The sequence below is a fragment of the Camelus ferus genome, chromosome 22 (genome assembly GCF_009834535.1).
Source record: "Camelus ferus isolate YT-003-E chromosome 22, BCGSAC_Cfer_1.0, whole genome shotgun sequence".
Taxonomy (NCBI): Eukaryota; Metazoa; Chordata; class Mammalia; order Artiodactyla; family Camelidae; genus Camelus; species Camelus ferus.
The window spans coordinates 23,815,056-23,828,637 of NC_045717.1; the positions used below are offsets into that span (position 1 = coordinate 23,815,056).

The 13,582-nt window shown below is 53.4% G+C and overlaps 1 protein-coding gene across 1 annotated transcript in view; it reads left to right on the forward strand.

Moving 5' to 3' along the window:
• Positions 1 to 10,385: 10,385 nt before the first annotated feature.
• Positions 10,386 to 13,582, forward strand: part of PTPRS (protein tyrosine phosphatase receptor type S) — a 96,512-nt gene continuing 93,315 nt past the window's right edge. The window contains exon 1 of the mRNA XM_032465835.1: positions 10,386 to 10,539. The gene's annotated coding sequence lies outside the window, so the exon portion shown is untranslated. The remainder of the gene's footprint in view (positions 10,540 to 13,582) is intronic.

Below are 13,582 nucleotides of genomic sequence, written 5' to 3' on the forward strand. Positions count from 1 at the left end.
AAGCGGCGGCTGCAGGGCTACCTGGAGGTAGAGAGGAGGGGAGGGCAGAGGGGAGGAGGGGGTGGGGGTGGGGACAGGGGCACATTTTCTGAGCAACCTCCAGAGAGCAGGACCAGGGCAATGGAGGGAGGTTAAAGGGAGAGGATGGAGACCAGCTACATTAAAGGGAAAACTAGCTCTTAGCACAGCCCCAAACCAAGGCAGCTCTCCCGTGTAGAGAGTGACATTCCCATCCCTGGCGTGTGCAAGACTGACCTGCGTCAGGGAGGGGCTTCTGCAATGGGAAATCTGCTGCCCTCCCAGGCCCCTCACCTCTCCTGGAGCTTGGGATGCAAGGATAGAGGGGACCCCTAACTTGAGACCCCAGAGCAGGCTTGGCTTGACTAGGCTGTCCTCAGCCTCTCTGTGCCTCACTGTCAAGTTGGGGCAGTATCAACACAGACCTCCCAGGGCTGCGAAGAGTCACCCGAAAGCACCAGGAACAGTCTGGAACAGAGGGTGTGCTCAGGAAATGCCATGTGTGGTGACGCCTCCAGCTCTGGTCAGTGGGGGAGCTGTGGTTGTCACTGGGGCCTGGGCCTGGTCTGGCACACACTGGGAGTGGCTGGTAGCTGGCAATGGGCCTCTGGGAGTGACGTCATTGGTGTCTCCGGCTCAGCCCTCTGGGGACTCCTGCTCAAGTGCTCAGGGTGGAGGGGGCGCCTGTTTGCTGAGGCTTGGGGCACAGGCAGCCCTGGCTGGTGTTGGGGGTGCTCCCCGACTTTAACCTCATCACACAATATCTAGGGCGGCAGCTGGAGAAGCCAGAGGACTCAGGGGCCATGGGCCCCACCCCCGGCTGATGCAAGGTTGCCCCTGAGTCTTGAGCAGGCAGCAGCCACCTAGTCCTTTGTTAAATGTGCCCCCTGTTCAGTCCCTGCAGGTTGTCCAGGTCCCAGAAAGACTGCAAGGGAAGTATGGCCAATGGTCATTCCATCTCCCATCTGTACCCTATCTGACCACTTCTCCCCCTAAGCTGCCTGCACTCTGGTCTGGCCCCCATCATCACCATCTGGACCAGCACAGTCACTTCCACCTGGTCCCCCAGCTCCCCTCCATCGTCTGTTCTCCCAGCAACAGCCAGAGGGCGCCTGTGAGCACTGAGTCAGGCCCTGCCCTCCTCTGCCCACAGCCCTCTAGGGCTCCCACCTCCCTGGAAATAAAAGCCCAAGTACTCCCCACCGTCCACAAGATCCTGCACGACCTGCCCCCTCCACCCCCTGCCTCACCTCCTCCCTCTCTCCTCTTCTTTCACTCTGCTCCAGCCACACAGGCCTCCTCACTGCTCCATCACACCAGGCATGTCCTGCCCCAGGGCCTTTGCACTGGCTGTTCCCACTGCCTGGGATGTTCTTCATCTACTGCCTTCAGACCTTTGTTCATCACAGCGTGGCCTTCCCTTACCACTCGATTCAAAATTGTGCCTCCAACCCTTCCTGCTCCTGCTTCATTTTCCTCCCTAGCACTTCCCACCAAGGATTTATTTATCTGGTTTCATGTCTACCTATTCTGTTAAAAAGTCAGCCCAGGATTGTTGCCTATTTTGTTCCCTTCTGTGTCCCCAGTGCCTGGAACACTGTAGGTGCCTAATAGGTATGTTAGATGCATGGAGTGAATGAAGAAATGAGCTGACTGAGACCTGGGACCCTAAACCCAGCCCTGCCTGGACCGAGCTATGCAACTGCCTGTACCTCCCTTCCCTCTCTGAGCCTCAGTTTACTCTGCTGTGAAATGGGTAGAAATCATCCATCTTACTCTATGGGGGTGATTCCTGCTGCTTGAGGACATGGGAAGCTCTCAGCCCACAACCTGGCGCATAGCAGATGCTCATCAGATGGAAGTTTCTGTTGTTCTGTGTCGATGACTTTCTCCTTTCCCTCAGCAGGCAGCCTGCTCTCAATTCAGAAATGCCCCCGTGTTTGGTTTCTTTCTGTTCAGAAAAGTCACGACAGTATCGGGGGACAAGGCAGTGACCATAGCCTGGGGGACTCATGTGCAGAGTCTGAAATGCTGCAGCAGCCCTGAGTCTCACAGGCACAGGAAAAGCGCCCCTCTCCAGGGCCCCAGAGTGCCAGGCACCCGATGAGGAGTGCCACGGGTAACTGGGACGCCAGGCGAGCAGATTTATTTAGCACTTCCCGTTTTATCCTGTACCACATCTCCGCTGCCAGGACGATCCCACTCGTGATCGGGTGGGAGCCAGTGAGGGTGGCAGGGAGAGGGCTAAACCGCAGCTCTGCTGGGACATTCATGCCCACTGTGGGTCCTGACTAATTCATGTCCTCTCTCTTAGGCCTGGTTTCCTTTGGAGGTGTGGAAAAAAACATGATGACATCTACTAAAAACCTACTGTGTGTGTGATGAAAGTCACACAGTAGTTAACCCAGGCTCTGTTGAATTGGTGCATCCCTTAAATTTTTGGGAGACTGTACCATGTGCCCAAAATGCATATTGGTAAACTGAGGACAGCCTCTGGGGGGTAAGCCCACTTCTGGATGCTCTCACCTCTGACTGGTTCACTCCAGGGAGAAGGGACGTCACTCTGACTGACCCCACCCCAGTAGTTAGGGTGATCTGTGCCCCACTTCTGCCCACATCCCCCCAGCTCAGACCCTTGTAGCTCTGCCCGGAAGGAGCCCTATTCCCTTCATCCACCTCTTGGGTGCTCCAAGGACTCTCCTCATCCACTCTTGCAGCAGGGCTGCAGTCTATTCCCAAAATTCATCTGGGCATGGTATGCAAATGAAGTGAGTTAACCCTTTTCACACACAGGGAAGGTCCCACACACTCCATAGGTACTCAGCAAGCCCCATGGTGTGTTTGGCTCTGTGAGATGGACGGATGGGCCCCCAGCCCATTCGCGGCCCCCAGCCCAGCTTTCATAGTGACTTGAGACCAAGGGTTGGGGGCTGGAAGAGTCAGGAGAGCCTCTTGTAGGTGGTGGGCAGGAGTTGGCAAAAATGTGGAGTGGCAGAAAGGGGCAGAGAGGGCAGGCCAAGAGGTTGGAACAGCCTGGAAATGTCCTGAGGTACGGCCACTGAGGAAGGAGAGACCATAGCTTCTGCAGTTGGCTGGTCTTTGCTCCACACTCATCCCTGAGCCAGTGACATCACCTCCTGGAGCCTCAGTTTCCTTACCTGTAAAATGGGTCTCACAGAGTCCTACACTGTTCAGGCTACATCAACGTTCAGCCAAATAATTCAATCTGTTTGACTTCATTCTCCTCCGACATCGAGGGGCCTGGCAGTGTCTGGCTGGGTTACTTAGGGTTTTCTTCACCTGCCTTCGTTTGCTTCTAGGGAAGTCAACTTTTTTTTTTTTCCAAAAGAAACTTTAGGCTACGCCTCTCTAGTATCGAATGCAAGTACAAATGGAATGAATACACAAAGGCCAGTAAAAAGAAAAAGCCCAGGGAATAAGGAAGGCCAAAGTTGACCAAGAAAAACCATGAAGACCCAGGTACAAAATGAACAAAATCAAAAGCAATTACCCAGTCTGAGCTGCGACCACCGTTCTCGGGCACAGACTCCCACCAGGCCAGCTCTCTCCTTCCTGGGAAACAGTGTTGAGTGACTATGAGCAGGCAGGCATTCATGACTCAGCTAGCACCACGGAGACTTTCTCCCGGAAGCAAGATCGAGAAGTGCACAGCTTTGGCCGACAGCGATTCCATGGTGCATGATGCTCTGGCTGTGTAGGACGTGAAGCCACCCGGGGCCCTCCCAGATGTCCAGGTGCCATGCTTGGGGCCCTGAGGTGATGATGGTGACTTGGCGACACTGTGGCCACGGGAGTCTGGATGGCGAGACCAGGTGTGTCCCTCGGACCCCAGACACAACAGCCAGCACAGCCCTCTCCTGGTGGACAATCCAGGCCTCTGTTCCTGAGAATGGGTGAGTAAAGAGGCCTCACCTGCACCAGGTAGGCGATAACAGAGGCCAGTTTTGAAGACTGTCATTGGATCCCTGGAAGTAAGTAAAGTGCAATAAAGCCCCTTGATCGCTCCATATGCCTGGCAGGCCCCAGAGCTAACCTGAGGCAAGGCACCCCCAGCCTCGCCCAAAGCCTCGAACTTCTTGCCACCAGCAAAGGGTACTCCTGATGTAGGGGCCCGGCGGCCGGTGTCTCTAGTAGTGTGTCTTGGCCCCTGAATTAGCCAGGAGCAGCTGAAGTCCTGGGTGGATTTCAGCAGAGTCACCCTCTGGGCAAGGTGGTTCTGGGTTGAGTAGCATTCTCCCCCTTCCCCCGCCAAAAGCGGTGTGTTGGAGTCCTAACCATCAGGACCTCAAAAAGTGGCCTCATTTGGAGAGAAGCTATTTACAGAGGTGATTAAGTTGACATGCGGTCATTAGCGTGGGCCCTAAACCAACGGCTGGTGTCCTTATAAAAAGGGGAAATTTCAACCCAGAGACAGACATGCCCGGAGGGAAGACGATCTGAAGAGATCCAGGGGGAAGACAGCCATCTCTAAGCCAAGGAGAGAGGCCCGGGACCGAGGCTCCTCTTGCAGCTCTCAGAAGGAACCAGCCCTGCCAACACCTTGATTTGGGATTTCTAATCTCCAAAGCTGTGAGACAGCAGAATTCCCTCGCCCAAAGCACCCAGTTTGCGGCGTTTCGTTACAGGAGGCCCAGAAAACTAAAACAGGTTCCAAAGTCCAGGCAGAGCGGCCGGGGCTCCACCCACCGCAGGCCCCCTGTCCTTCATGCTCCAAAGATTCAGGGCTCTCCTGTTTCTTCTCTCACTAACTGTCTATGAGAGCTTAAATGAAGAATGGCTGGGTTTGATGGAGAGGGAGGGAAAGCAGCTTGCATGAGGATGGGTGAGAGCTGAAATGTTTAGCACAGCGTTGTCCTCGGGCACCAAAGACAGGAAGCAACACTCATGGCCAGCCAAGGCATGAGAAGCAGACAGGACACACACCAAGGGGTGCTTCTCAGCCTCCCAATATGCTTGAAAAGCACTGTATTTTGAAATGATTATAGATTTACAGGGAGTTGCAAAAATAGTACAGAGAGGTCTGTGTACCCTTCACCCAGCTTCCCCCAGTGGTCACATCTTTCATAATCACAAAACATTGTCAAAATAAGGAAACTGGCATTCTACAATCCACTGACCTCTTCCAGACTTCTCAGGTTTATGTGTGTGTGTGTGTGTGTGTGTGTGTGTGTTATGTGTGTGTAGTTATCATTTTTATCACATTCAGATTTGTGTAACCACAACCATCATCAAGATTTAGAACTATTCTGTCACCACAGGAGAAAGATGCCATTTTAAGAGAATTGTTTGAATGATCAATCCCACCTGGTCATTTAACTTGGATGATGGTGGTGACCTGGTTTTATAGAAATGCAAATATATGACTTTGCACCTATTAAAATAAGGAAGGATAAGCTGAAAACTTAGATAAAAGGTGGAACATGATCATCAAAGCTCTCCACCTGCATTTGTCACAAACAGACTACCCTGGAGATCTTTCCTCATGGGTCCGTGCCACCAATCCCTTTTCATAGCTGTATACTACTCCCCAGTAGGGTTGTATCAGGTTAATTCAAGTTCATCTCTTTCTCCTGGATACTTGAATTCAAACATTTCTTTAAACTTCTCAAAACAGTTCCCTGTGATGTGGCTCATTTGACCCTCACAGAAAGCCTGGGCAGGGTAGGTCTAATTATACCTGATACCAGGGCAAAGAAACTCAGAATACAGGAAGCACACATGGTTTGCTCAGAGTCATATAATGCAGAGGTGACATAGCCAAGATTTTTTTTAATGCTAGCATTATCGAGATGTAATTTACATGCCATACCATTCATCCATTTGAAGTCTACAAATCAATAGTTTTTCGTATATTCACAAACCCCCATCATCATCACCAATCATCCACTATCTAATTTTAGAATATTTTCATGACCCCAAAAGAATCCATTGTCTAGTTGAAAACTGTAAAGATTTATGCCTGTTTTTACCCAAGAGTTTTACAGTTTTAGCTCTAAATTTAGGTCTAGGATCCATTTTGAGTTAATTTTTACCTATGGTGTGAGGTAGGGGTCCAAATTCATTCTTTTGTCTGTGGATACACAGTTTTCCCAGTGCCACTTGTTGAAGACCATTCTTTCTTCCACTGAATTGACAACCTCATGAAAATCAATTCACCATAGATGGGAGGGTTTATTCCAGACTCTCAATGTTATTCCATTGATTGTTTATTCTTAAGCCAGTACCACACTGTCTTGATGACTGTAGCTTTGCAATCAGTTTTGAAACTGGGAAGTGTGAGCCCCCAACTTTGTTATTTTTCAAGGTTCTTTTGGCTATCTGAGTCCCCACAATTCCCATATGAATTTTAGGATCAGCTTGTCAATTTCTGCAACGAAACCAATTGGGATTTTGATAAGGATTAGGTTGAACCTATAAATCAATTTGGGGAATGTTGCCATCTTAACAATATTAAGTCTTCCAATCCATGAACATGGTATGTCTTTCCATTTATTTAGGTCATCTTTGATTTCTCTCAGCAACATCTTGTTTCCATAGTATAAGTTTTGCATTTTTCAGTAAATGTATTCCTAGGTATTTTATTCTTTTTGATCAATTGCAAATGGAATTGGTTTCTTAATTTCATTGTGTTTGTTTATTGCCTCTGCTTAGGAAATACAATGGATTTTTGTGGATTGATCTTGCATCCTGCGGCCTTGCTGAACTTGTTTACTAGTTTTAATGTTTTATAGTGGATTCCTCAGGATTTTCTATCTGCAAAATGATGTCATGCAAATAGAGATTTACTTCTTCATTTCCAGTCTGGATGACTTTTATTTTATCTTCTTGCTTAATTACCTGGCAATAACCTCCAGCACAATGTTGAATAGGACTGGTAAGAGCAGATATCCTTGTCTTGTTCTTGATCTTAGGGGGACAACATCCAGTCTTTCACCATTAAGTATGATGTTAGCTATAGATGCACTTTATCAGATCTATGTCAAGTTTGTTGAGTGTTTTATCGTGAAGGGATGTTGAATCTCGTTAAGTGCCACAGGCAAGATCTGAAACCATGTTTCTCTGACTCCAGAATCCCAAAACTTACCTGATAAACTAAATCAGGGAACCCCCACCACCACCAAAGGAGCCCCACATTGAACCCAGTTAAGAGCAGGCAGTCATCAAAAGGGGTGTTTCCACCTGTCCTTTTTCTCTTTGGCATCTGATGTGATCTTGGAGACAGAGGTGGGGAGGGGAATGTTTAATTTGAAGGAATGTACAAAGATAGTGGAATCTCTGACATAGAACAAAGTTGTAGGGGAGATGTTTTGGACCAGGCTTGCAAGAATTTAAGGCTGGGTTCTGTGCAGACATTCCTGAACTTGGCATGAGGAGTCCTGTGTATATACCGTGATGGGCAGTTGATGGTTCCCTTGGAGTTGTCTCAACAAAAACACAATGAAGCTAATTACCAGGTTCTGGGAGATGCTGGGGCAGAGGTTGTGTTGGCAGGGAAGAGGAGGAGGGTGGAAGGGTGGAGAGAGACCACCTCTTTCCTGCAAAAGGTAGAGATGTTCACTTACTGAACTTTTCACCCAACAAACAATGAGTCACATTGACAGCTTGCCAGTCCCATGGTTGGCAGACACAAAAGAGACCCAGAGCCTACCACGCCCCATCTCCCAATTCTAGCATTTTCCACAGTGTGGAACTTTGAGGCTTAAGCCATGCCCCCAGGGAGAACATTTCCTCCTCTTATCTCTTCAACCTTTGGCTTGCAGGAAGTCTTGGTTTGGTATTACTGGAAACTTAATGCCTTTCTGACACTTGTCATCCCTCTGGGGCTGGCCAGAGGCTGCAACAATATCAGACTAGAATGTTCTGTTCTCCTTGCATTGATTTTTACGATCACCTGGCCAGCCATCCCAGTTTTCCCACTGACAGCAGTCAGATTTATCAAGCAATCCTTTCTTACATCTAGAGGAGATAATTCATTTCACCTCCCAACAACTCTAGGAGAAAGAGACTATTATCATCCCCCATTGGCAGATGGGCAAACTGAGGCACAGATAAAGAGGGGAGATAGAAAATAAGCAAACTGCCCAAAATATAAATCACTCCAAATTGTGATAAATAATCCGGTACTGAGATGAAGATAAATTTTGGCAGAATGGTCAGGGAGGGTCTCTCAGAGACTTGAGGGGTGAGGAGGAGCTGGCTTTGGGTAAGAGCAGGAGGAACAGCATCCTAGGCAGAAGGAATAGCCAGTGCAAAGGCCCTGAGGCTGGACTGTGCCTGATGTTTGCAGGGAACAGTGAAGAGGCTACTATGGGTGGAGTGGAATGAGCAAGGGGGATGGAGGAGGTGAGGCAGGGAGGTAATGGGGGCAGGCAGTGCAGGACCTTGTGCACTGCAAGCGGACTTGGGTTTTTACCCCAAGTGAGATATTGTCTGTTTCCTCCACTGGACTCTTAACTCTTGGAGGGTGGGAATTTTTTAGCCTGTTTTGTTTACTTCTGTGCCCCAGCCGTTAAAACAGCCTGGCATACAGATTGATGGCCTGAATAGATGGGTTTCCTGAGCATAGTCTGAACCATATTTTACATTTGTTTTCCTTTGCCACTCACAAGAACTCCCAGAAGTAGATATGGTTGTAACTTTTTTGCAGATAACATTGAGGCTCAGAGAGACTTGTTCAAAGTCTTGCTCCTAACCGGCAGCAGGGCTGAGTGTGGCTCATGCCATGTCCATCCCCTCCAGAGCTAGCAACCTCATTTCACTCTGCCTCCATCAAGCATGTAAGGTTTGAGCACCTATTGTGTACCTCAGATCAGCTCAGCGTTTGTGCACAGACCATCCCATTTGATCCTTCAAGATGAGGTTGCATCCCCATTGCTTGGATGAAAAAACCAAGGTCAGATTGTCAATGGCTGGGTCAGGGTCACACAGCCAGGAAGGACAAAATAGGCTCTGCAAACCTGGCCGCTGCACTGGCCGCTGGGAAACTCCGAGCTTAATTTAGGTTCCTTGTTTAATTATTCATTCTCTCCTCTCTCTTCTCCTATTTATGACTTCCGCCTTCTCATTTTGTTCCCAGGGTTAATGCCTTTTGTTTATATCTGTATCTTTGGCCAGGAATGAATGAATCAACGATTTTAGAGGAAAAAATCCCCAAATTCAAAACTTGAGTCCTTTTGTAGGCATGAGGCTCTCTCCAAATGTCTACCTTGAAGAAATAAAATGCTTCAAACCAGTTCAGAAAACAACCATTTGATGTGCAATCTTGTTTGGTGTCTTTGATCTCTTCCACCTTCCGTGGTAATCCTCCCTTTTCTTTTTCTTTCTTTTTTTTCTCATTAGCCCATTTTCAGGCACCAACTACAGGCCAGGCAGGCAGAGTATCACACCTCATCCTTACACTCTTTTGTGAGCAGGGGCCACCTTGCCCCATTTCACAGATGGGAAACTGAGACCCAGAGAGGCAAACCCATTTTGCAAGTGGAAAAGCTGAGACAGACCCCACACAGCAAGACAGTGTCTGAACTGGGGTTCCTACTGTGGTTTGTTGCAACTCAAGGGCAGCAGGGGATAGTAATTAGGTGAGATGTTTGTAACGTGCTTACTCTGCAGGAAATGTTCCCTCATCCATTCCCTCATCCATGCAACCATACACAGGGATCTCCAGGCTTCACGGAGTCACACTCTAACATTACCAGAATAAAATCAGGATGGTGGGATAGAGGATGAAACGTGAGATGGCTAACGGCCATTGTCAAAGAGGGCTTCTCCAGGAGCTGCCAGTTGAGCAGAGACGGGAAAGATCTTGTGGGAAGACTATTCCAGGTGAAGGAACAGCAGGGGCAAGGGTCCTGAGTCAGGAGTGAGCAGGTTGGAAGAACTGTAAGACGCTGGCTTGGCTCGGGTATGGACACCTGGAGACAGAGTGATGGGTGCGAACGCAGAGAGGCGGGCCTCACAGAGGACGCTGGATTTTATCTGAAACGCACTGGGGAGCCACGGCAGAGTTTAGAGCAGTTCGTGGCCTTTGTGTCAAGCGCCCTGCGGCTAGGGGGCAGACCCCTGACCAGAGAGATCCAGTGTGCTGACGCCGCCACCCACGTGTCCCGCGAAGCCCCACGCCCCACGTGCTCCCTCAGCCCTTTAAACGCCCCCGGGCCACGTGACCTCGCCGTGCCGCCTCATTGGCCAGAGGGCGTGGCAGCTGCGCGGCTGCGCAGTGACGCGCACGGGCCGGCCCCGTCCTGGCCCCGCCCCCGGCCGGCGGCGGCGGCGGCGGCGGCGGCGCCGGCGGAAGGGATGACGTCACCGGCTGGGGGGGTGCGCGAGCCGGCGCGAGGGGAGCGCGAGCCGCAGTGAGTGTCCTCGCGCCGCCCGCCCGGCAGCCCGGCCGGCGCGCGCACGCCGCGAGCCGCTGGCGCTCGGGCTCCGCTCGGATCCCATGCAACAGCCAGGATGTGAAGCGGACCAGAGCCGGGGGAGCCCAGCCCAGCCAGCCTCCAGGTAAAGAGAGGGAAAATATCGTGAATCCGATTTTTAAAAATGCAGGTGCTCCAGTGGGGGTCTCGGAGGCAGCAGAGTGGGCAGCGCGCCGGCTTTGTGCCGGGGAAGCCTGCACGGCCATTGTGCTCGGAGGATGCTCCGCTGCAGCCGGCTGCACGCCCAGCCGCGGCTCCCGGCAAGCTGCGTCCAAACAACGTCCCCGAGAGCCTGGGCCGAGGCGGGCAGGGGCCGCGGGGAGGGCTTGGCGGGCGGGGCTGGGGGCTTCGCCGTGGCAGGAGAGGGGGCTGGGCCGGACTCGCCCGGAGCGCGGCGTTGGAAGCTGCCCAGCGCCGCCGGCTGCACCACCCCGGGCTGCGGGCGGGGCAAAGGCGCGGAGGGGGGACGCGTGTGTGTGCGGAGCGGGTGCTGGTCCCGGCGGCGCCCGGCCAGGCTCCCCGGGCGGGTCTTGGTGGCAGAGGGCGCTGTGCTGGGGGTGAGGGGCGCCCGGGCGCCCCGGAGTGGAGACCAGTCCGGGACAGGTGGCTTCAGGTGGGAACGAGGGGGACGGACTGGCCGGTGAGCTCAGGGCGGCTGCTGTGCCCGCCGCCTTGGCTCTCCAGTCCTCCTCCCCTTGGAGACCCCCTACTCAACACAGTCTCCTCCTAGCGCCCTCCCGGCCTCGTGTATCCTTTGGAGGGGCGCCCCTCCGCTACCTTGGCCTTGCCCCACCCTTCTGCGGCCCCAGCGCCCCCTCCCAGCCCCCCAGGTGGGGCAAGGCTCAGCCCCCAGCCCCAGGGACTCTGGCGGACCGACGGACGCGCGCGCCCGGCGCCCGACCTCCCCTCCGCTCTGGGGGCCCCGTGGGGATCCCGGGAGAGGGGAAGCCGCCCCTGGAGCTGCCAGTCCCGCGGGTTCTGCACGCCCCGGGAGCCCCCTCAGGGGCTGGGGGGAGGGGCGGTGACGTCATCCCAGGGGCGGAGCTGTCAGAACCAGGTTGAAGGGGGCGCGGGGCGCGGTGGGGGGACCTGCCCGGACGGGAGTCCCCCCCCCCGCCCCATCCCCCGAGTTAGAGCACCCGTACTCTCGGCGCAAGGGTTTCGGCCACGCTGCGGCCAAGTTCACTGCTCGTTATAGAAATCGCTCCCAAATTTATGATCCCTCTTTAGCACCCTCTCCCAAGTCCTGGACACGTCCCCTCATGAAACCTCCCTAAACTGGAGAACTCCCCTTCAGCTGCTTTCCAAAATTCTCAAATCAGAGAGTCACCCTCCTCCAAACTGGAGTCTTTTTCAGCCACACCCCCCAAATCTGGAACCTCCTCCTTAGTGACCCCTTCCCCCGGTTTCAGATTCTCCTCTAGTAGCCCCGTAAATATGCAGTTTTTGAGAGGGTCCCTTTCTCCGCAACCCTTCCTCAAATTTAGCCCCCCCTTGGGTCCTCATCCCCCAAATTAACAAACCTCCCCAGTACATCTATCTGGGAGGTGCCTCCCCTCCCCCTCTCGGGCTCAGCTGGGATTCCCCAGTCCTCTTCCCGTCTCCATCCCGGGAGGAGTCCTCATTCTGAGCGTGGGGTCCTTCTACCTCTGGTCAAACCCCTGAAAAAGCAGCCTGGCCAACAGCTGGTGAAGGGTGCTTGTCTGAGGTGTCCAGGCCTGGCGTTAAGACTCTAAGAAGTGGGGACAAAGCCAGAGGGTCCCCCGTGGGTCCCGAGGACAGGGATCCCCGCTCCCAGCCCCCAGAGGCCTCCCTCCGGACTTTGGCTGCTGGATTCTGGCCTTGCCTCTATGTTCCCCCCTGTTGCTGTTCCTAGGGTACAGGGGACGTGGGTCCCTTTTGTTTGGGGCACCCTGCTTCCCCCTCTGAGCCGCCTTCCACCGGTGAGAAGAGAGAGCCAGCTTGCGCCTCTACTCCTGTGATACCAGCTGCTGCTGGAGCTTTTATTAATGGCCGAGGGACTCGGTCGATTCTGCCATTTGCATAGCTCCCCTCCCCCTCCCAGGCTCCCCTTCCTTTGTGCCCCCCTCCCCCTGCCAATCTCGCCTGCCTTCTGTCCCTCAGCTCTCTAGTCTTCCTCTGCCAGCTGATACTTTGGCTGCGGAAAGCAAGCAGCTGGGGCCGGGGGTGGCTGCTTCCTGCCCCCAAATCCTAGAGCCCACCAACTTGGGCCTGGGTCTCTAGCTGGATCCCCTCCCTGCCTCCCCACTATGCCCTCCAAAGGGTATCTCTTGATGCCTTCTTTCGAGTCTCCAGTCTCCCCCTTTGGTAAGCTTTGTCTTGCCCTCTGCCCAGGCCCGGGGGGCACCTTCACCATGACTGTGCACTTCTTCGTGGGGCCCGGGCCCCCCCAGCCCCCGGGGGCAGCCACCCGCCATACTCGATTGCCCTGAGAGTTGGTATAATTGGGCTCAGGCAAACAAAACGTCGCGGGAGACCCGGCCTGCCTGGTGAGCTCATGTGCTTTTCTATTCCTGCCACCCAGCCAATGACATTGGCCCCCCCGGGGGGTGACAGGGGCTGGTGCTGTCATGTCAGTGGCCTTCCTGAGAGGAGAGGCCATGCCTGGCCCATTCCCACCCTCTGCAGGAGATGGGGGAACAGGTCACTCTGGTGTGGCCAGGGTGTGGCATTGTAGAGTGCCACTGGGCTCCCTGGGGGAACTCTCCTCCTTCAGGGTCCCTTGCCAGCCGCTGACCTGGTGTGTGGTGGGCACAGAGAGAGGGGCATTGCAAGCCAGTGGTCTGCCTGCTGCCCACACAGGAATCATCGCCCACTGACCATGCTTCTGTTTCTATCCCCTTGGAGCATTCCAGGCGCCTTTCTTTTTCCCCTGCTTCCCAGGGGGTCTGGGTATCCTCGCGTGTCCATGAGCCCCACTCGGAGACACGAGGCATTTATCTCTCAACACAGGCTGTGACTCTGGGCTGAGGAGTCAGGAGCAGGTGGAAGGGGAGAAGCTCCCTGGATGACAGGGATTTAGGGGTTAGGGTTAGGGTGGCATCTGAGGGGGGATGTGCAATTCTGGAGCCTTCACTATCCACCCATTTTCTGCTTCGTCCGGCTGC